Genomic DNA, 24943 nt, shown 5'->3' on the forward strand with positions numbered 1-24943 from the left:
GTCTTCTACTAAATAAATGTTTTAACCAAGAACCTCTACTAAAACCTTAATATAAAATGATCTGATATATAAGTGTTTTGTAAGCATGTATTGCAATTCCTTCTATGGCTCCAAGTCACTTGCACAATAGATTGTCCGGACATCGCGCCGAACAAAGCTTCCAACCCCCAATTAATTGACCGAGCTCCAACTCTTTAATAAGCACAGATATGCATTGTGTATAAAATAGTCATAACTGCACCTGAAATACAAGGTCAACATAATAACTGTATGCATAACATCTTAAGGCCATCTTAAAGCTATCTGTTACATGGTTAAAGCAATGATCATACTGCAGATTATATTATGCTGGTCAAATACTTTTTGTTCATCCCCACAATCCCCCTTTCGACCTCTGGCACACCAGAGGTCGATACATAGGTTGTTGTTCACTCCTCAGTCCACTCGACTACCTCCAGATCCATCATCGGCATCATGGACATAGGGGCCACCGCCCCAGGGTCCACTGCCTTTACAATCACCTTCTCTACCAACCTTCGGGCACAAGGAATGAGACAACAACCACAGGTCACCAAAATACCCACCAATACAGATAGAGACAACATAATTGACAGAGCAAGCCCCTTCCACTTTCCCTTTTTTACTCTTTTTATTTAAACCACCCCTTTTCAAACTCTCAATTTGTTACCACTCCTTTCTGTAGGCGCGGCGATCTCCTCCTAGGCTGCTCTTCTTTCTTCGGCCTTCCAGGTGGACTACTGGTCGGCCCGTTGCACAGGTGAAGAGGTTTATTCTGCCTCTGTTCCTTGACACCTGCGTTCTTTGAAGACGAATTTTCCTCCACCAAGCTCTCGTGTGCGGGTGCACACTGCGACCAGTGGTACCAGGTGTCGCCTTTCCCTTTCAGCTGGACTGCTGTAGCCGTCCGGACGGTCACCTCATACGGACCAGTCCAGCGGGGCTCCTTCCACTTTCGCTTAATGACCTTTAGCCATACTGCCTTTGCGTCCGGTACCTCTCCGTTCCCCGTGGGTCTCTCACAAGTGACCTGTTTTGTAAAGCTGGACACAAGAGCTTTCAACTCATTAAAATATTCTGCATGAGACCTGTTGCTTGTCCTGGGCTGCTCCACCGGGACCACTGTCCAGGGTGCTGGAAACTGTCTCCCAGTCAGCAGCTCATAAGGGGTGAAACCTGTGGATTGGTTAACAGAACATTTTATGGTCCTCAAAGCAATGGGCAGGGCTGCGACCCAATTTAGCCCTGTCTGCGCACAGATTTTAGCCAACTTGTTTTTCAAATTTAGGTTCATCCTCTCTACCTTTCCTTGAGATTGAGGATGATAGACCATCCCGAACTTATGTTGCACTCCCAACATCCTCTCTACCTCTTGCAAATCTTTGTTCTTGAAGTGAGTACCATTGTCTGATCTAATTCTCTTGGGAAACCCATGCCTTGGAATGTAATGATTGATTAAGCACTTAATCACGCTTTTCGCGTCTTCACGTTTGGTCGCCCATGCTTCGGGCCATCCAGTCAGAACATCCACACACACCTAACAAATACCTCACCCCACCTGGGCCTGTATCAATCATGTCGGTATAATCAATCACGACCTCTTCCCCTGGCCTTTCTGGCATGAGAAACTTACCAGCTTCAGGTTTTACTGCTGGCTTTGGGTTGTGTGCCCCACAAATTAGGCACGTTCTGGCCTTTTCTAGTATCATCCTTCTCAAATCAGGATGCCACCATCAGCACAAATTTCTCTCCATCTGTTTCACTCCCACGTGACCAAGCCCGTGAGCCTCATCCACCTTTTGTTCCGCCATTTTGGCCGTTAAAGCGGGACGCCCATCTGGCCCCCTCCACAAACCGCCATCTTGCCAGGCTCCTTTGTTTTCCCACACCCCCTTTTCCTCTGGGGATGTCTCCTCCTGAGCCTGTCTAACTTCTTCCATGCTGTTAGTGCTAACCTCCTCTTCTGGGGTTACCTGCACCATTTGTCTCTGTCCTTTGTAGCCCGCTGCTTCCTTTGCGGCTTCATCAGCTTTCTGATTTCCTTTTGCCACCATACTGTCTGCTTGTGAGTGGCCTTTGCATTTTATAATACTTACCTCGTCTGGGTCCTCCAGGGCCTTTTCCAGTTCCTCCATTTCCTTTTTGTGACAGATGGGTGCATTAGTGGCCGTTCTGAACCCGGCTCTCTTCCACTGAGCCAGTTCCACATGAGCTGCTCCAAACGCATATGCTGAGTCAGTGTAGATGTTCACTCTCATGTTTTTAGCCAACCTCAGGGCTTGAGTTAGGGCTATCACTTCAGCTCTCTGGGCCGACTGTTGTCCCTCAATTTTTCCTGCTTCTTTCACCTGAAACTCAGTTCCTACTCTACAGACTACTGCATAGCCGGCTTTTAATCCTTCTTCATCTCTGTGGCAGCATCCATCTGTGAACCAATCCTCAGCTCCATATATGGGCTCTGCCTTCAGGTCTTCCCTGATTTTTCCTTCAACTTGGGCTTTCTTAATACAGTCATGTGGTTCTCCTGACCCCATTAGGTCTGCCATATTTATTCCTTCATGTGTGAATATCAAATTTGGCGCCTCTAAAATTTTGCTCAACCTTTGTTGCGTCAGTGGAGTCATTGTGAATACCTGTGAGTTCACATAGGCCACTACACTGTGTGTGGTAAGCACTTTCAGTGGGTGTTCCCTCACTATGTGTGCTGTTTTCTGAATTATCTTTGCTACTCCTGCTGCGTGTTGTGTGCATGTGGGATGCCTTGCTTCTGTTGAATTTAATCTTATGCTGACATACATAAGTACATCCCTACCTCCCCCTTTTTTCTGAAACAACACACCATTCACAACTCCCTTTGTTTCTGAAACATCAAGATAAAATGCCTCATCATAGTTAGGTGTGGCCAGATCTGTGGCTCTTGACAAATCCTGTTTTAGCGAAATGAACGCTGTCTCTGTGTCCGGCGTCCAAGGCAATTCAGCCTTCAGATTTCGAACACCAACTTTCTTGATCAGGTCCCTTAAAGGGGCAGTTTTACCCGCATAGTTCGGAATGAACTGCCTGCTGTAACCTGTCAAGCCAAGAAAGGAAAGCAACTCCTTCGCAGTTCTTGGTTTTGGATGTGTCAGAATTTGGTCTCTGTGTGTGTTCATTAACCCCACTGATCTGTGTGCGATCACCCGGCCCAGGAATGTTACCTCTGGCCGGACCAACTGCAGTTTTTCTTTACTCACTTTGAAGCCACACTCCGCCAATCTGTTCCGCCAATCCCGGACGAGCCCCCAAATGTTAAGGTTCAAAATTGAGGAGGGAGAGTACAAACCACCCTTGGTCCAGAAGCTCTTGGTCAAACAATGATTTTAATGAATACACACGTGTGGGAAGAACACTCTGTACGCCGACAGCAAGTGATCTCCGACTTACTAAAGCACAAACAATTATTTTATAACATCAGGGTTTGTTTACTGACGCCCCTTCATGCGTCACAGGTACATTTTATACATAGATCAGATCAACACCACAATGACTTTTAACCCAGAAGATCATCTTCTATTTTCATGGCTGGTACTTTCCGTTCTTGTCTTAAAGTGAATTGTTCCTCTTTCTTGTCGAGACATAACTAATCTCTCCTCTAAATAAATCTAACTAATGTGTGTGTATGTGTTGACCTCACATGCTCTTTCTCAATTCACCTGTTGCACTTCTGACCTTTCACTAGACCAGAAGCTCACTGAGACTATGTGTATGTCTTCTACTAAATAAATGTTTTAACCAAGAACCTCTACTAAAACCTTAATATAAAATGATCTGATATATAAGTGTTTTGTAAGCATGTATTGCAATTCCTTCTATGGCTCCAAGTCACTTGCACAATAGATTGTCCGGACATCGCGCCGAACAAAGCTTCCAACCCCCAATTAATTGACCGAGCTCCAACTCTTTAATAAGCACAGATATGCATTGTGTATAAAATAGTCATAACTGCACCTGAAATACAAGGTCAACATAATAACTGTATGCATAACATCTTAAGGCCATCTTAAAGCTATCTGTTACATGGTTAAAGCAATGATCATACTGCAGATTATATTATGCTGGTCAAATACTTTTTGTTCATCCCCACAATATTTATTTATTTTACTCTATTTTTTAATTCACAATCAGAATACTTTATTAAACCCTAAGGAAATGGTGTGGGTTACAGTTGGTCCAAGACAGTAACAGTAACAGACTAAACTATTTAAACAATACAATATGTTACAGAGATTACAAATTTAATAAATAGCACTAATATATATAAATCGCTCAATTATTAATATCAAGAATATTGATAAAGAATATTACAGAGGCAGAATATATATGATTGACATTTGACTCTGACATGTGAACTTTGTCATTTGCTATTTTACTGTAGTGTGTGCAAAAGGGTGTAACTACTGCAGTTATTGCAGTAGTTACACCTTGTCTCTGTCTGGTCTGTGTTCAGTCTCTGTGAATACATTTGTAGTCCCGTCCCTGTGTTTTTGTCTTTCCTTTCATTATCCATCCCTTGATCTTTCCTCCCATTGGCTCCCCAGGCTGTCTTGTTTTTGTGTTTATTCCTAGTTCCAGTATCAAGTTCACATCTTAGTCTGAGTCTCAGTGTGTGTGTGTCTGTGTGTGCATTACTTCTTGTTTTATTTTAAAGGTCTTCTGTCTCGTGTGTGTGTTGTTCAGTTTTGCTTCTGTCTCGTCAGCTATGATTGTTTTCAGCTGTGTACCCATGCATCTCCACTTCACTTAATCACCCTCCTGTGTATGTATTGTCTGCATGTCGCTCTGTTCTTTGTCATGTCCTCCCTCACTGCGTGACCAGCCTCTGGCTGTCAGTCAGTCCATCAGTTCTGCATTTTGTCAGTGGTTCTCAGTCCACTCAGTCACTGCTATGCTTTTGATGTCTTCCTGGTTTGTAAGCATTAACAAAAGCTGTGATTTTAAGTTTAGCTGAATCCTGCATAATGACTGAAAACTATGCAGGTTAGAATGAGAATGAGTTTAAAATCATTTTTTCACATATTTTTCATTTGTTTTTTGGGACTCTGCTATGGCTTTATAAATGGCCGGATCTCTGTGGGTAATAATATTGATGCTAGTAGTTTGGGGTTTTTTTTAATGAAATAATTCTGTTATGTGTGCAAGCAGAAATAATTTATGGTTTCCAAACAAAAAATATTCTCTTTCAAAATGTTATGTTGAAAATCCCTTGATGTGTTTAAAAAAAAAAAAAAGCACTTGGGGAAAATTTTGACAAACACTTTAAATTGCAGGGGGTGTCTAATAATTGGATGTGATGAGCAAGAGGTGAATTTACTAAGAACTCAAAAACACTAGACATTAGATGCTTACATGGTAAATGAACTGGTACTTTTATAGCGCTTTCCTGCTCTAGCTGAGCACATTTACCCATCTACAATAAATTATATTTACTCAAAAATAATGAAAGTCCCTTGTGGCATTTCTAAAGCAACTGTGGATGGTAGTGGCAGTAAATAAAAATTTCACTCACAGGCCTTTTTCCAAAACATGACTGTTCTATTCAATGTCCCAAACCAAGGTCCAGATGGGTCATTTGGTGCACTGGTAGATGTCAGTGAAAAGAGTGAAAATATAAACATGAACAGCTTGAGGTACATAATAAAATGTTTTCCAATGTGCACATGGGTAATGTTAATGTCCACAAAAAATAAATGTATGTATATTATTGTGCATAATATACATACATTTGGTTTTACAGCAGTAAAACCACATGCCTAATATATTGTCCATCACCACTGCCTCTCCAAAACAGCTCTGACCCTGCTGTCCTGGCCCTGTCACCCAGTGTTTGGTGTTTATTTATATTCTTTGAGTTATTCAGTTATTGTTAGTTATTTTACTAGTCTTTGAGTTCTTCTGCGGCGTGCAGCCCGGATCTCAGCTGACCCTTCTCACCCTGGACACAGTCTGTTTGACCTGCTCCCCTCAGGCAGGAGGCTCCGGTCCATTCGCACCAGAACCTCTCGCCACGCCACAGTGACCCTACGCTGTGTCACTGCATCATTTCATGTCTGGCACTGATCACCACCTGCACTCATGTATATATCTTTCTACGTAGCACTCATAATTCTTATTCTCATGTATATATCTCATGTATATCTCATGCACATATCTTTCTTTCTACATAGCACTTTAATTCTTATTGTTTGCACTGAAGCACCGCAGCAATTTCCTAATGTTGTAAACCTCAACATCTGGCAATAAACCCATTCTGATTCTGATTCTGATTCTGATTCTTACTGTGCCTCACCTGTGTTCTAAGACTGTCTTTGTATTTCCAGGCTTGTATTTGAACAGACTTTATTACCTGTTCAAAGGTTCTTCACGGCTCTGCCTGAGCCATGAAGCCACCTTCCTTCAGAGTGAAGCCCCGTCCCCCCCTCGGACACTCAGACCACTTGTTATGCTAATTCCGGCATACAGACCACTCGTCAGATGCTGTAAACTGGTTCTGAGAAAGGTGAGAAGTTGGCCTGCAGGAGCTCTCTGCTCTTCAGGACTGTTTTGAGCGCACTGACTGGGACATGTTCAGGGAGGCTGTAACAAATGGTGACTGCGCCAACTTGGAGGAGAACACATCATCTGTGACCAGCTACATCAGCAAGTGCATCGATGATGTCACTGACTCCAAGACTATCATAACACGCTCCAACCAGAAACTGTGGAGGACTGCAGAAGTGCGTGAGCTGCTAAAGACTCGAGACTCAACAACAAGGCAGCCCTGGGAACAGCAACCTCCTTTACTTTCTGACTGAACATCAATGGACCCTCTATGGAGGTCGTTAAGAGCACCAAACTCCTCTGTGTTCACCTGACGGAGAACCTGGTCCCTCAACACCAGCTCCATAACTAAGAAGGCACAACAATGTCTCTACTTCCTGCAGAAGCTGAGAAAAGCTCCATCCATCCATTCTCACCATGTTCTACAGAGGGACTATCAAGAGCGTCCTGAGCAGCTGCATCGGTGTCTGATATGGTAACTGCACTGTATCTGATCGAAATACCCTACAACGGATAGTGAGAGCAGCTAAGAAGATCATTGGAGCCTCTCTTCCCTCCATCAAAGACTCTTGCAGCACACCTGTTCCATCCACAAAGCTACCAGCACTGAGTGTCACAGGTGTACTTGAAGGGAAAGCCTTCAAAACGGGAGGAGCAGCAGGGGATGATCATGGAAACAGAAAGACGTGAAAAACACTGCAAAACAGTTTCTTTCCCCAGGCCGTCAGACTCCTGAACACTCAGTGACTGGACTGACACCTTCATACATGTCATTACCAAGCACTTATCTGCAGTATTTCAAACACACACATACACATGCAAACACACACCATCTCCTCCAAACAGTTACCGGCCAATATCAAAATTATCACTTGTGTCAAAGATCTTGGGGAAAAAAGAAACAGTTGCAGAACAACTTAACTTTTTTGGAGAAAAACAATTTTATGGACATTTTCCAGTCTGGTTTCCGCAAACTGCGGTTCACTGAAACTGCGACATTTTGATGGCAACAGTCTCTGGAAAGTACACCGTTCTCGTTATGTTGGATCTCACCTCTGCTTTTGATACTATTGATCACAGCATCATGATAAATAGGCTGAAGGACTTGTCTGGGATTACTGGTGTTGTTTTAAAATGATTTCTGTCGAATCTATCTGGGAAAACTTTTAGTGCCTGTATGGATCAAGTGTTCTGAAACATCAGTTCTGCCTTCTCAAAACAGACCAATCACCAGTTTGAGATTTTGCTGTGACCCTCTTCATGCATGTCTTCCCATCTGGATGGTTTGTGCTCTTAAAGTGTTGAATTGTATGGAATAAAGGATTGTTGACTGAGCATTTATACACAGAGTATTGTCCTTCCTTCAGCCCAAAGGTTGTAAGAATTGGGAGGTTTTAACACCGGCGAGGCACGGGGACCATGACACATGTGCACAAAATTACTTAACTGACTTACTTACTCAGTAATTAAATAAAACTCATAAAGAATTCCAGAAAGCATGTGTCATTTTTAAGAAAAAGAACTTGTGGAAGTTATATGGGAGGAGTGGCTATATTAATTTCTTAGATTTCTCTGTTTCTCTTATATTTAAAATAACCACTCTATGGACAGACAGGCGACTGTTTTTGCGCGTCGGTTCATCATGTGGCTCTGCCATCCGCCTGTTTATTTTCCACATAAACTTTTCAAATAAAGCTCAATATCCCTTGAGAGTTTTGAAAATAAACTGAAATGATGACAATATACATTATTGTCACACATCAAATTTCAGAATATGCATCAAACAAGTTACCTCAAATTGAAAAATTAAGTAACTATAAATGGCGCTTACAATGGGTCTGTTTTGTCTCTTTCTTTTCTCTCTACAGGACTTCTGTATGACGTTCTCCTTTATCACAGATTTTAAGCTCAAGGCAGCAGAGTGAAGCACAGATGTTATCCATCTTCTGTGACAATGAGGGGAACAGAGAAGAGTCCTGCCCATAACATACTTTGTGCAATAGTGGTTGTACACATTGATGATCAATGTAAGTCATAAAAACCACAGTGACATAGAATAGAATAGAATAGAATAGAATAGAATAGAATAGAATTCAACTTTATTGTCATTGCACAATGTTAAGGTTCAAAATTGAGGAGGGAGAGTACAAACCACTCTTGGTCCAGAAGCTCTTTGGTCAAACAATGATTTTAATGAACACACGTGTGGGAGGACACTCTGTACGCAGACAGCCAGTAGTCCTCGACTTAATCAAAGCATGAACAGATATTTTATAGCATCAGGGTTTGATTTACTGACGCCCCTTCATGCGTCACAGATACATTTTATACATAGATTTATACAAGATGATCTTCTGGCTTTTACCCCAGAAGATCATCTTCTATTTTCATGGCTGGCCCTTCCTGTCTACCTTTCAGTTCTTGTCTTGTTCCTCTTTCTTGCCGAGACAACAAGGAACGGTTCCTCTTTTACCGAGACACTTTTGTAGTTACAACCAGACATGAGTAACCTCTTCTCTAACTAATGTGTGTGTGTGTGTGTGTTGACCTCACATGCTCTCTGTGTCACCTGTTGCACTTCTGACCTTTCACCAGAACGAAGGCTCACTGAGACTATGTGTATATCTTCTACTAAATAAATGTTTTAACCAAGAACCTCTACTAAAACCTTAATATAAAATGATCTGATATATAAGTGTTTTGTAAGCATGTATTGCAATTCCTTCTATGTTCTAGTTTTCCCTCAGCATGGATCATCTAGACACTCTCACTAGATGAAGCTTAAGACCTTTAAAGAACCTGAACATCAACTCAAATAAGCACAGATATGCAATATGTATAAAATAGTTATAACTGCACCTGGAATACAAAGTTAATTTAATACCTGTATGCATAAAACCTTAAAGCCTTCTTAAAGCTATCTGTTACATTGTTAAAGCCTCGTCTTAGCCTGCTGCTCAAAATAACTTCCTGCTTTCACTTCTGCATACAACTTCCTGTCAGCCTGCAACTCAGTCTTTCTGAAAGAGACACTGTTTAACCCCTGAATGCAATATAAACTCCAGATTTTATTATTAATGCAATGGTAATGATGACAATTATTTAACAATAGCAGTAAAATAATTTCCCTGCTCCACACTCCCTCTCTCGACCTCTGGAACACCAGAGGTCGCAATACATTGTGTCCTCGCTCAGACCCTCTCTGGTGGTCTCGGACCTCGAGATCTCCATGATCCTCGCCCCTCCTGTGGTCGCCGAGATCTTCTGTAAAGGAAACAAAACACCTTTTCCTGCACCTCCCTAACTTATCCTATCTGGGACTCTTTAATCAAAAGCCTGATCCTAATTATCTTCTTAACTTATTGACTTGTATTTATATATATTCTTCAACGTTACTCATCACCTTAAAACTCTTTAAGCCCTGCTTTTACGTCCGGTTGCTCGCTCTATTTTCCCTTATCTGATCATCAACATCCTGTGCACAAATTGTCGCTGCTGCAAGTTCCTCTACTCTAAAAGATCCAAAAGAAAACAACCATTCTAATCGATTAAGTTTAAGCATATAAGCAATTACTCCTGTATACATTTCATCATAGCTAAATGCTGCCTTGAAACAACTCCTATGTGTTAACTTCATTTTAACCTCACATTTCCCATGTTATAACCCATTTTGGTATAGCCTTTTTATTTCATTTTGCTCCTTTTAATGTAACCATAACTTCTAATTCTAGTTTATCAGACTTAACCAAAATATATGCTTTCCTTCCTCTTTGGTCCTTCTTTAAGTTCAGTCAAAAAGCTAAATGAATTTAGGGCCTTTTGCCTGGAATCAATACTGTCATGTGTGTTTCTTAACTCTGTGTCTGTAAGCGTGTGCAATCCTTCAATGACTTCAATAACTCATATCAAAAAATGCAATATGTATAAAAATCATTTCTCCGTATAAGCTCCCCCTTTATCCTAAAGATAAACCTATGTAATATCTGTATGTGTACGCCTACATTATACCCACTACTTCTAGAAATCAAAAAGAAATCAAAGCTGTTCTACCCCTTCAACCCCCACTAATTTTCCCTCCTAAGGTTTATTCACAGCTTTGAAAAACCGGCATTGTATCTTCTAAACAGGATTCAGTTCTGTCATGGTCCTGGGCCATGTTGGCCCAGTATTCTTGGTTCCTTGTATTTTCGCTCCTTATTTAGGCCAGGTTTTCTGAGGTGTCCTGTTGTGGTGTTCCCTAAGTGTTTTTCCCCTTTGTGACTCTTACCCCCTTGTGCCCCTCTGTGTATTTATGAGCTCTCGTCTCTCTTTGTGTTTATTCCATGTTTTTCCCCAGCCTGTTATGTCTGTGTTCTCCCCGTGCTCTCTCTCCTCCTGTCTGAACCTCTGTGTACTTCCTGTTTTACTTTGACAGTCTCTCGTCAGTATGCGTAATGTTGTGTTCACTCCTGCCCTGTCTCGTTATGTTTATCAGTGTCACCTGTGTTCCCCACCTGTGTGTAATCTCCCTGTGTTCTCTGGGTGTATTTAAGTTGTGTCTTCTGTTATGGTAGTTGCTGGTTCGTCTGTGTTGTTTCCCCTCGGTCTCCCTGCGTCTCTTGTGTATTTCCCCGGACCTCCCTGTATCCTCGTTTCTGGTTTGTGTTATTAGCTTACCCAGTTTAGGTTTCCGGTTTCTTGTTTTTCCACCAGTGCTGTTTTGTGCCCACCGTTGTAAATAAATATTCACCTGCACCAGAGCTGCCGCCTTTTGGGTCCTTTTCTACAACTCCACACGGCTTGCCTCGCAAACCGTGACAAGTTCACTTTTAATCCTTTAACCTTAACTTAAAAATAACAGTTTCAGTTTTACCATATCCAAATGATCAAAAACCCAAAAGGTCCTAAAATGATCCTAAATTATTAAACAATTAAATTATTAAACCCTAAACCCCCCTTTATCTTGATACATTTCATGTGTCAAGATACTATACAAAACTTAAAAATGCTCAGTTTTCCCCCCGCATGATCCAATCTATGTCATAAAAATAAACTTAAAACAGAACAGTTATCAGTCATGTGTTTCTTCAATTAATGATAACTGAGTTTCATCAAAAATATTTCCCCTTTAGCATTTGGCATTCTCCCAACAATATACTATAATCCCATAATCTAACCCCAGTCAACAAAACAAAACAGAAATTTTCTCTGGTAAAAGCAAATTGTCTGTCCACATTTATTCATCCTCACATTCACTCACACATTCACTCCATATTTTTGCTAATAGTGGAGCTTCCCGCGTCAGATTCTCCACCCTCAGCAAAATGAGCTCAGTCATTTTTTATTTTCCATAGGAAAATATTTCTTTATGCTTTTGGACTGGATTGACTCGCATAAAATCCTTTTACAGGGACTTACGACCTTGATCAGTCCCCACAGGTAGCTTTCCTTAGCCAATTGTAATCTGGAAAGCCCCCTTGTATTTGCTCTCCCCGAGAATTTTCAGCGCTGTTGCAGGCCTGCTTAAAACAAAAATGGAAAAAATAGAGCTGATTGTTAGCTCATAAAAACAAAACAAAATCACCTGACAGGTTTTCTTTAAGTGCACTGTTACAAAATAATGGGCCCCTCCCAGACATGTCCATGTTTCCTAAAACTCCCTCTATTAAAAACAAAAACAACAACCCAAACCTAACTGACAAAATCAACCCATCACCACAACAACCTTAACAACCTTAAACACACAAAAGTTTTGCCACCACATAATTTCGCCTCCTCAATACACCGAAAGTCTCATTAAAACCACACAATTTGCACACAAAAATCACCCCCTTATGCTCTTAAATTCAGCATAAGACCCCTTACGACATCATATAATCACTAAACTATAAATTCCCTACCCCAATCTGCACTTCTCTTGTCTGCCATGCTTCCTCTTCTGAAAGTCACTTCCTCAGTCACACACACACAGGAAGCTCCTACGTCACCACTCACTCCAACTAATTTGCATACTGAGTCATCTCTCAATGAGTTGCTGTAACAACAGAAACATATGTTTAAACATCACCAACTCATTAAATCATTTTATTTCTTTCAACAGTGATCACTAGTGTTGATCACTCAGTACGAGAGAGCACTCCTAAGTCACTCTTTTTAAAACTACTTTAATCACTTTTTGTTTTCATAACTCACTCCCTTTGTCATATGGCTTCTTCTATTCCTCAATTACAAACTCAAATGCATTTTATTAAACATTCACACCATTGTATCATTCATACAAAATAGCAAGCTGTTCTTCATTGCATATGTTTGTGTTCTTAGCCAGGTTTAATCAGTGTCTATGCATTAAACTCCATGAGCTTGTCTTGTCTTTATAAGGTTAATGCATTTTCTGTTTGTGTATGTGAACTTGCATATGTTGCTTTTGCAGTGTGTCAGACTCCTGCACAATTCTCCACTTAAGCCGTCAGTTTCTTTCCCAAATTTGCTAACCCAAATTTTAAGTTCCCACCTTATTCCTGCTCCTCAGCCAGAAGCTAGGGCCCACTTGTCAGGTTTATGGAGACATGGCGCTGTGAACAATTCAACCAGAAACTTGCCTTGGCATGTCCAGTCAAGTTAACCTACAGGTTTCTTCCGACCGCTGCACGTGGAAAATTGATCCAGATCTGTTTCGCCCCTATAGAAACACAACTGAGACATTTTCATTATTTTCATATGTACTTAAACTACCCGTTTCCCTTTCTCTGGTCAGAAATCCCAACTTATGTCATGTATATACGTGTAAGCAGGTCTTCATTGCTTTTCCTATGTATTTTGTTAATGTTCAGTAAGTGTAAGCTGCTTTCTTCATTGCCTCTATATGTTATAGTCAGGTTTAATTCATGCATCTTTTCACTGATTTCTTAATTCAAAACTGTCTCACTTCTGATCCTTTCCAGAAATAATTTCACATGTAACACTTTGTGTATGTGTGTTTTCTATTCTTGTTTACCCCTTTTTCTTTGTGACGGTGGACATCTCTAAACCATCATGAGTTCAAGCTTCACTTTCAGTCCAATTACACCCTGTATTCTCACAGTCGAACTCGTCCGGCTTCGCCTCTCACTGGTCACCGTCCTCTTCTCTCAGTGTCCTTTTGTTGTCTTGAATTCCAGCAAACATAGTCTGTTTCTTCTCTGTTTCTCTTCAGTATTTTCCTTTTGGATCAAGTCCCAGCCTGGCAAAATACCACATTCAGTGCCTTTAAACAGTCATGTCACACTGTTCTTACCAGCCTGCTGTCCACCGTGCATGTTTCATCACGTGGTTTCTTCTTTTCTGTTGATCCTCTCAGTCATCTCTTTCAAGATTACTCCAAGCATGGCAAATCTGACAATCAGTGTCCAGTGCTTTACCACCGTTCATTATCCCACTGTTCAACTGCCCAGCCTGTAATTTACAGTACATGTTTCCACCTCGTGGTTCCTTTCATGCTGCTGCTGGTGTCGTCAGTGTGGTTTCCGTTGCACTGTCTTTTGCCTGCTATTAATTCTTCTCAAGTCCACGATGTTCTGTCGGTCTTCATCAGGAGATTAACTGTCCTTTGAGCTTCTTCTCAGGATGGGGACAAGTGCGAGGTCAAGCTGTAAAATTTTAAGCCAAAATCTGGCCTGTTTTCTCCCAATTATGCTACTCTACTGGTTTTGACGCCGTACTCAAAATTCCAGGTTGAGAGAAGTCCACCTTTATTTATCTGTAATCTGTTTTGACACACTAAAACATACAATTAATATCCTTTTCATTTCTTTTTTCAAAACCTCCATACTTAATCTGCCTAGAGTTTAGCTCATCTGATTCTCTCTCTGGGTGCTCACTCGTCACCTTATATGGGCATGCAAACTTCCTGTCACCCACACCATTTCCTGTTACACACAGCACGCAGCTGCTCTGCTGTTTCTCCAGGCTAATCAAACTTATTTTGTATTTACAATCTACAAACCCTCTGTAATTCTACTAACTTTTGATCTAAAATGTAGCCTCATTCACACAATGATTTCATAATCCTCTCACACACACACCTTTTAAATAAACTAAACTCTTATAACATCACTCATGGATCTCTTAAATTAAAAACACTTTCAAACTTTAAAACATCCTACTTTACATCACCAAAGAAATACCTCTCACACCTTTATTCATCATTCAAAACCTTCTAGTCACCGCATTCACACAAGAAATTGAAAAAATAAAACACACCAGCAACTATTGCTGGAGAGAAGTTACTACTGAAAGTAATATGTTAATCTTAAGTATATACAGTGCACTCAATATATTTATATATCTACATCCAACTTCAGTCAATTACTATACATCCCCTACGGCAACTCAAAACTTTATTTATAGTCCTCTAATAAACATAAATGGCATTTTAAACACACACTCAACAATGTTTCCAGCAGTATTTGTAAAACCAACTGTGGCTTAAACAGTTCACTGCTTACTCGTTTGCATTTTCACACTCACACACACCGTCTAAAAATAGCAGCAGGCAGTCAGTGCATTACTGACTCGACACACAGAGATCTCTCACACCAAATGTTCTTATTCTATATCACAACGACGTCCTATATTTACAACCACTGTCAGATCTGTCAGCTTTAGCGCCTACACAATTTCGACAAATTTAAAATAACCGCCCAGCGGATAAACTCCCTGAGTTTTTTGCGACCAATTCACCAGTATCTGTCCAACAGTTTCTGGCCTCATCTCTAAAGTCCCTAACACAATTTAAAAGCGTCAACCAACCCAAACTTTGCCTGAAGCTCTATTTTTGGCATTACACAGCCAAGGCTTACCCTGAAGTTTTAAGTTAAAGTTACACGCCCAAAGTCCAACTTCTGCTGACCAAAAAAGCGCAGGTACCGTTCCAAACGGTAAGGAGACTCTAACTCCTAGCTTAATTCCAGGATGCCCTGTACCCCACAGTTAAGCCAAACTGAACTAACCCTGTTCGCCGACAGGTCAATGTCGCGCGTCCACGACAAGGAGGGAGCATAACCTCCGGGCTCTGCGCTTCCTAGAACCCCCACGGTTCCGTTCTAAGATAATTTATAATACTTTGGAACAACAGTAAAACACCCAACAAAGTGTAAGACTGAAGCAGGTCCAACCTTATAACCAAAAAATAACCAAATTCCCTAAGATACTAAAAACATTGAGCAGTCCAACTGCTTTTCCTTTTAGCGGTCCAACCGCATTCAATCATTACCAGCAGTCCAACTGCTTTTCCTTTTAGCGGTCCAATCGCATTCAATCATTACCAGCAGTCCAACTGCTTTTAAATCCTCAGTACTGTCATGAGATTCTCATCAAAATCAAAGCAGACATTTACCGGCAACTTTTACTGAATAGACATTTAATTTTATCATCCAATTCAGCACACTTCGGATAAAATCAACAGGCCTGTGCCTACCTCTTTTTAAAGGCGCCTGTCCCCTCAGTTTGGTTGCCGGGTCACGCCTGCCTGTCTGACCACAACGGACCATACATCACCGTCTACACCTCCAATCCTCCCTCCTCAACCACCGGACGAAGCCCCCAAATGTTAAGGTTCAAAATTGAGGAGGGAGAGTACAAACCACTCTTGGTCCAGAAGCTCTTTGGTCAAACAATGATTTTAATGAACACACGTGTGGGAGGACACTCTGTACGCAGACAGCCAGTAGTCCTCGACTTAATCAAAGCATGAACAGATATTTTATAGCATCAGGGTTTGATTTACTGACGCCCCTTCATGCGTCACAGATACATTTTATACATAGATTTATACAAGATGATCTTCTGGCTTTTACCCCAGAAGATCATCTTCTATTTTCATGGCTAGCCCTTCCTGTCTACCTTTCAGTTCTTGTCTTGTTCCTCTTTCTTGCCGAGACAACAAGGAACGGTTCCTCTTTTACCGAGACACTTTTGTAGTTACAACCAGACATGAGTAACCTCTTCTCTAACTAATGTGTGTGTGTGTATGTGTGTTGACCTCACATGCTCTCTGTGTCACCTGTTGCACTTCTGACCTTTCACCAGAACGAAGGCTCACTGAGACTATGTGTATGTCTTCTACTAAATAAATGTTTTAACCAAGAACCTCTACTAAAACCTTAATATAAAATGATCTGATATATAAGTGTTTTGTAAGCATGTATTGCAATTCCTTCTATGTTCTAGTTTTCCCTCAGCATGGATCATCTAGACACTCTCACTAGATGAAGCTTAAGACCTTTAAAGAACCTGAACATCAACTCAAATAAGCACAGATATGCAATATGTATAAAATAGTTATAACTGCACCTGGAATACAAAGTTAATTTAATACCTGTATGCATAAAACCTTAAAGCCTTCTTAAAGCTATCTGTTACATTGTTAAAGCCTCGTCTTAGCCTGCTGCTCAAAATAACTTCCTGCTTTCACTTCTGCATACAACTTCCTGTCAGCCTGCAACTCAGTCTTTCTGAAAGAGACACTGTTTAAACATCTGAATGCAATATAAACTCCAGATTATATTATTAATGCAATGGTAATGATGACAATTATTTATCAATAGCAGTAAAATAATTTCCCTGCTCCACAACATGCACAGGTACAGGGCAACGAAATGCAGTTTGCATTTCATAAAAGAAGACATAAAAGAAGAGCTAAATTTCCTAGATCACCGGTGAAGCAAAACACATAAAACCAGGAGGCTGGGGTTTTCATGGCTCCGCACCTCAAGGGTGAAAAATGCTAATAAAATACAGATTATAACAAATGGATCATTGTGGCTGTGGAAGATGGAGAATGAAGATTCCTCTTTTTATTTGTACATCCTGCTGCGACATCTGAGATGAACAAACCATGTCTTTTTAAAATAAATATACATGATCTTTATAGCAGGTGTCATGTGAACTGAAGCACCGAGTGACGTGATGAACTGCAGAGATTCATCTTAGAAAGACAAAATTGGACATGGGAGGTGTAAGAGACGAGTCCAGTGGGACATATAAATAATAATTATGATATTCACAATTCTTCAGTGAAGTGACAGAGGTACGCTCACTAATGTAAAATTAACCCTTTTCACTTGCTTTAGCTCAGCTAACATCAGCACTGTAGTGTGCTGAGACGTGGCTAAAGAAAAGTGCCTTTTACAAGGTTTCATCTCAAAATGTTTCCTTGTTGTAAAACAGAATAGGAAAACTGATGCTTTAGTCCTTATTACATGACTATTATAAGTGTTTTAAGCAAAAATGTTATCTGTGATAACTTTATAATAGAATAAATAGACACTGTCAATGTTTTACACAACCTCTGCATGTGTGACTTCCCACACTGTCGCACACACACTTACTGTTGATGTCGCTTTGAGTTTGTTAGGAATTGAAATATTTTTAGGCTTGTAGATTTTCATACGGCAACAGCACTGTAGCAATCAGTATTATCGTCTAAAGGCCAAGAAATATGCCCAAAAGATTTATTTTCTCAAGTCTCATTACAGCTTTTGCTAAACTGGTCCACTTGATTGTCATAGTTTATTTGATCTTTATTATTTATGTATTTTTTAGTTTTAAGTTATTACAATCAGAATGGACAGGACCAGGGGCGGGAAAGATAAAGATAAAGAAAAGAGAAGATGAGAAGAAGAGGGAAAGAAAAATAAAGAAGAGGGACAGAGAGAAAAGACATTGAAAATCCGCTAGATCACCTGCTGAAAAAAAAAACTAGTAAAAAGAGAACAACACAGTAGGGAAACCACAGCAACAACCAACATAAGCATAAGTAACAGTAAATAATAAACATTGAATGTTACTGAGCAGCAGACTGTATTAATAATGCATGATATGTTTGGAGGCACCAGCTAACACAAGCACACAAGATGTTTGTATTTATGTTTGGCAGCCATAGCCCTGCCCCCCAGGACATGAAACAGGTATGGAGGAGATCCGGACCTGGGTGGGGGACCACCGCAGGAGCAATCGTGCCACCAACCTAGAAAAGAGCTGAGGAGTTCCCTGGATTGGTGATGTTATGGTATCACCATATGTGTAAGCTTAGGTTTTCTCGGTCCCTCTCTGGTGGTCTCGGACCTCCTTGTGGTCGTCGAGATCTTCTGCAAAGGAAACAAAACACCTTTTCCTGCACCTCCCTAACTTATCCTATCTGGGACTCTTTAATCAAAAGCCTGATCCTAATTATGCTCTTAACTTATTGACTTGTATTTATATATATTCTTCAACGTTCCTCATCACTTTAAAATTCTTTAAGCGCTGGTTTCACGTCCGGTTGCTCGCTCTATTTTCCCTTATCTGATCATCAACATCCTGTGCACAAACTGTCCACCTTTTTAACAAAAAATCATTAGAACCAGCCTATTCTACTAAAAGCTCCAAAAGAAAACAACCACTTTAATCAATTAAGTTTAAGCATATAAGCAACTACTCCTGTATACATTTCATCATAGCTAAATGCTGCCTAAAAACAACTCCTATGTGTTAACACTAACTTCATTTTAACCTCACATTTCCTATTTTATAACCCGTTTTTGGTATAGCCTTTTTATTTCATTTGCTCCTTTTAATTTAACAATACCTTCTAATTCTAATTTATCAGACTTAACCAAAATATATGCTTTCCTTCCTCTTTGGTCCTTCTTTAAGTTCAGTCAAAAAGCTAAATGAATTTGAGGCCTTTTGCCTGGAATCAATACTGTCATGTGTGTTTCTGTGTAATATCTGTCTGTGTAAGCCTACATTATACCCACTACTTCTAGAAATCAAAAAAGAAATCAAACCTGTTCTCCTCCTTCAACCCTCACTAATTTTCCCTCTAAGATTTATTCACAGCTTTGAAAAACCGGCATTGTATCTTCTAAACAGGATTCAGTTCTGTCATGGTCCTGGGCCATGTTGGCCCAGTATTCTTGGTTCCTTGTATTTTCGCTCCTTATTTAGGCCAGGTTTTCTGAGGTGTCCTGTTGTGGTGTTCCCTAAGTGTTTTTCCCTTTGTGACTCTTACCCCCTTGTGCCCCTCTGTGTATTTATGAGCTCTCGTCTCTCTTTGTGTTTATTCCATGTTTCCCCCAGCCTGTTATGTCTGTGTTCTCCCCGTGCTTTCTCTCCTCCTGTCTGAACCTCTGTGTACTTCCTGTTTTACTTTGACAGTCTCTCGTCAGTATGCGTCATGTTGTGTTCACTCCTGCCCTGTCTCGTTATGTTTATCAGTGTCACCTGTGTTCCCCACCTGTGTGTAATCTCCCTGTGTTCTCTGGGTGTATTTAAGTTGTGTCTTCTGTTATGGTAGTTGCTGGTTCGTCTGTGTTGTTTCCCCTCGGTCTCCCTGCGTCTCTTGTGTATTTCCCCGGACCTCCCTGCATCCTCGTTTCTGGTTTGTGTTATTAGCTTACCCAGTTTAGGTTTCCGGTTTCCTGTTTTTCCACCAGTGCTGTTTTGTGCCCACCGTTGTAAATAAATATTCACCTGCACCAGAGCTGCCGCCTTTTGGGTCCTTTTCTACAACTCCACACGGCTTGCCCCGCAAACCGTGACAAGTTCACTTTAATCCTTTAACCTTAACTTAAAAATAACAGTTTCAGTTTTACCATATCCAAATGATCAAAAACCCAAAAGGTCCTAAAATGATCCTAAATTATTAAACAATTAAATTATTAAACCCTAAACCCCCCTTTATCTTGATACATTTCATGTGTCAAGATACTATACAAAACTTAAAAATGCTCAGTTTCCCCACTCATGATCCAATCTATGTCATAAAAATAAACTTAAAACAGAACAGTTATCAGTCATGTGTTTCTTCAATTAATGGTAACTGAGTTACATCAAAAAATATTTCCCCTTTAGCATTTGGCATTCTCCCAACAATATACTATAATCCCATAATCTAACCCCACTTAATAAAACAAAACAGAAATTTTCTCTGGTAAAAACAAATTGTTTGTCCACATTTATTCATCCTCACATTCACTCCATATTTTTGCTAATAGTGGAGCTTCCCGCGTCAGATTCTCCACCCTCAGCAAAATGAGCTCAGTCATTTTTTATTTTCCACAGGAAAATATTTCTTTATGCTTTTGGACTGGATTGACTCGCATAAAATCCTTTTTACAGGTAGCTTTCTCCTCAGCCAATTGTAATCTGGAAAGCCCCCTTATATTTGCTCTTCCCGAGAATTTTCAGCGCCGTTATTCACTGTTGCAGGCCTCCTTAAAACAGAAATGAAAAAATAGAGCTGATTATTAGCTCATGAGAACACAAAACAAAATTACCTGACAGGTTTTCTTTAAGTGCACTGTTACAAAATAATGGGCCCCTCCCAGACATGTCCATGTTTCCAAAAACTCCCTCTATTAAAAACAAAAACAACAACAACAACCTAACTGACAGAACCAACCCCTCACCACAACAACCTCAACAACCTTAAACACACAAGTTCTGCCACCACATAATTTCACCTCCTCAATACACCAAAAGTCTCATTAAAACCACACAATTTGCACACAAAAATCACCCCCTTATGCTCTTTAATATACTTAAATTCAGCATAAAACCCCCTTACGACAACATATAATCACTAAACTATAAACTATTTCCTACCCAAATCTGTACTTCTCTTCTCTGCTATGCTTCCTCTTCTGAAAGTCACTTCCTCAGTCACACACACACACACACACAGGAAGTTCCTTCGTCACCACTCACTCCAGCTAATTTGCATACTGAGTCATCTCTCAATGAGTTGCTGTAACAACAGAAACATATGTTTAAACATTACCAACTCATTAAATCATTTTATTTCTTTCTACAGTGATCACTACTTGATCACTCAGTACGAGAGAGCACTCCTAGGTCACTCTTTTAAAACTACTTTAATCACTTTTATTTTCATAACTCCCTTTGTCATATAGCTTCTTTGAGTTATTCCTCAGCTTCAAACTCAAGTGTATTTCATTAACCATTCACACCATTGTACCACTCATACAAGTAGCAAGCTGATCTTCATTGCGTATCTTTGTGTTCTAAGCCAGGTTTAATCAGTATCTATACAAATAATCATCATGAGCTTGTCTTGTCTTTATAAGGTTAATGCATTTTCTGTTTGTGTGTGTGAATTTGCATATGTTGCTTTTGCAGTGTGTCAGACTCCTTCATAATTTTGCCTTTAAACAGTCAATTTACTCCTTCCCAAATTTACTAACCCAAATTCTGATTTCCTACCTTAAATAGCAGCATTCCTTGTCCTCAGCCAGAAGGTAGGGCTCCACTTGCCACTTACCCCCTTCGCCTTAGCCCAGCGGCTTTACCCTTGAGGTCCCGTCTTCTTCACTTCATCTCACCAGTGAGTCTGAGCTCACAGGGACTGAGTGAGGCTGAGTAATCGTGACTGTGCCTGCCTTAGGTTGTCCCAGGGTTTCGAGGTGGGATCTTACCCGTCATGGGCTATCCAGCCTTCCATACTCGCCTGATACGGGGCCCAAGTGGGCAGGGGAGGGAACACACTGGCTCTGAAAATTAAAGGAGTGTAAGCTGCTTCCTTCATTGCATCTTAAATTAAACTATCTCACTTCTGATTCCTTCCTAGAATAATTTCACATATGGCACTTTGTGTATGTGTGTTTTCTGTTCATTAATGTAATTGTCAGTTATTTTCTCTCTTCATTTTACCTTCTTTATCTGTTTGTAACGTTCTACTTTAGTTCTACTAAACCTTGATGTAAAAACAATACTCCCTTATTTCACGCACACACTCTGCATTTTGCCTACGCACACACTTCTCTCTCAGACTTCCTTTTATGGGCATGTAACTTCCTGTCACACACACACAGCACGCAGCTTCTCAGAGCGGCTCAAGCTGCTTTTCTGTTTCTCCAGGCTAATCAAACTCATTTTGTATTCACAATCTACAAACCCTCTGTAATTCTGCAAACTTTTGATCTAAAATGTAGCATCATTCACACAATGATTTCATAATCCTCTCACACACACACACCTGTCAGCATTCACATCACAATCTTCAACGTGCTCACTCTCACTCAGTACCAGACGCGGAGATGGACATCTCCTTTACCTAACATAAACTAAATTACCATATCAACATACAATTACTGAAATTCAAACTCAAATACACCGTCTGTTTTAATAAAGTCAAAGAGTAAACAGGTGTACCAAGTGTATGTACTTATGTGTTTTTAAACTGAAAGAAAAAGAAACTCAAACTCTTATAACATCACTCATGCATCTCTTAAATTGAAAACACTTTCAAACTTTAAACATCCTACTTTACATCACCAAAGAAATACCTCTCACACCTTTATTCATCATTCAAAACCTTCTAGTCACCGCATTCACACACTTAAACTGTGACCAGAGTTGACGAATATAACTCAAAACACACTTTCCTAAGAGTATTTTAGACATGCTTGTCATAATCAGAAAGAGCAAGTCAAAAACAAACAAACGAAAAATTGAAACCTCCATTAATTCTCACCGCACACACAAGAAATTGAAAAATAAAACACACCAGCAACTAATGTTGGAGAAAAGTTACTACTGCAAGTAATGTGTTAGTCTTAAGTATATACAGTGCACTCAATATATTTATATATCTACATCCAAACTCAGTCAATTACTATACATCCACTACGGCAACTCAAAACTTTATTTATAGTCCTCTAATAAACATAAATGGCATCTTAAACACACACTCAACAATGTTTGCAGCAGTATTTGTAAAACCAGCTGTGGTTTAAACAGTTCACTGCTTACTCATTTGCATTTTTACTCACACACACTCCGTCTAAAAATAGCTCCAGCATTGCCTCAGACTCCTTTCACACAGAGATCTCTTATTTTATATTACAAAGACATCTTATATTTACAACCACTGTCAGATCTGTCAGCTTTAGCGCCTACACAATTTCGACAAATTTAAAATAACCGCCCAGCGGATAAACTCCCTGAGTTTTTTGCGACCAATTCACCAGTATCAGACTTTAACTGTTTCTGGCCTCATCTCTAAAATCCCTAACTCAATTTAAAAGCGTCAACCAACCCAAACTTTGCCTGAAGCTCTATTTTTGGCATTACACAGCCAAGGCTTACCCCGAAGTTTTAAGTTAAAGTTACACGCCCGAAGTCCAACTTCTTCTGACCAAAAAAGCGCAGACTACCGTTCCAAACGGTAAGGAGACTCTAACTCCTAGTTATTCTGGAGTGCCCCAAGCTCCACAGTGACCAACTGACTATCCCTCTTCGAGGACAATGCCTAAGCATCCTTGGCATTGGCAAGCGTTACCTCTGAGCACTGCGCTTCCTAGCAGACTCGAACTGCCGTTCTAGAATAATTTATAATACTTTGAAACAACAATCAACACCCAACACAAGTGTATGACTGAGGCAGATCTACCCTGATGGACAATGGGGACTCTAACCCACAAATTGACCAACAAAGGTCTGACCTAATGACCAACCGGGACTTTAACCCACAAAATGACCAAATATCCTACCAAACTACTTGAGACTCTAACTCAATTTCTTTGGGACTTAAACCCAGTATTTAAACTTTTCCTGGCAGACTCTAACTGCTTTAGCAGACTTTACTGCTTTCATTTCTTCTTCCTTCTCAGCAGAACTCTAACTGCTTCAACTCATGAGATTTTTCATCAAAATCAAAACAGACACCCACCAGTAACTTCAGTGAGTAGACTTAAATTTTATCATATCCAATTTGGCACACTTTGGAAATAATTCAACAGGTAGTGCCTTACCTTTTGGATAAGCCGGCTTATGCCCACTCACTTCGACCACTGGAATTCATGTCTGCCCGTCAGACCACCTAAGACCAAATTTCTCCATCTACACCTCCAATTCTCTCCCTCCTCAACCACCGGACGAGGCCCCCAAATGTTAAGGTTCAAAATTGAGGAGGGAGAGTACAAACCACCCATGGTCCAGAGGATCTTGGTCAAACAATGATTTTTAATGAATACACACGTGTGGGAAGACAACTCTGTACGCAGACAGCAATTGAGCTTCAACTTAATCAAAGCATGAACAGATATTTTATAGCATCAGGGTTTGATTTACTGACGCCCCTTCATGCGTCACAGATACATTTTATACATAGATCAGATCAACACCACAATGACTTTTAACCCAGAAGATCATCTTCTATTTTCATGGCTGGTAGTTTCCGTTCTTGTCTTAAAGTGAATTGTTCCTCTTTCTTGCCGAGACATGACTAATCTCTCCTCTAAATAAATCTAACTCATGTGTGTGTGTGTGTTGACCTCACATGCTCTTTCTCAATTCACCTGTTGCACTTCTGACCTTTCACCAGACCAGA

Source organism: Rhamphochromis sp. 'chilingali', assembly GCF_963969265.1.
Source record: "Rhamphochromis sp. 'chilingali' genome assembly, chromosome: 18".
NCBI classification, from domain to species: Eukaryota; Metazoa; Chordata; class Actinopteri; order Cichliformes; family Cichlidae; genus Rhamphochromis; species Rhamphochromis sp. 'chilingali'.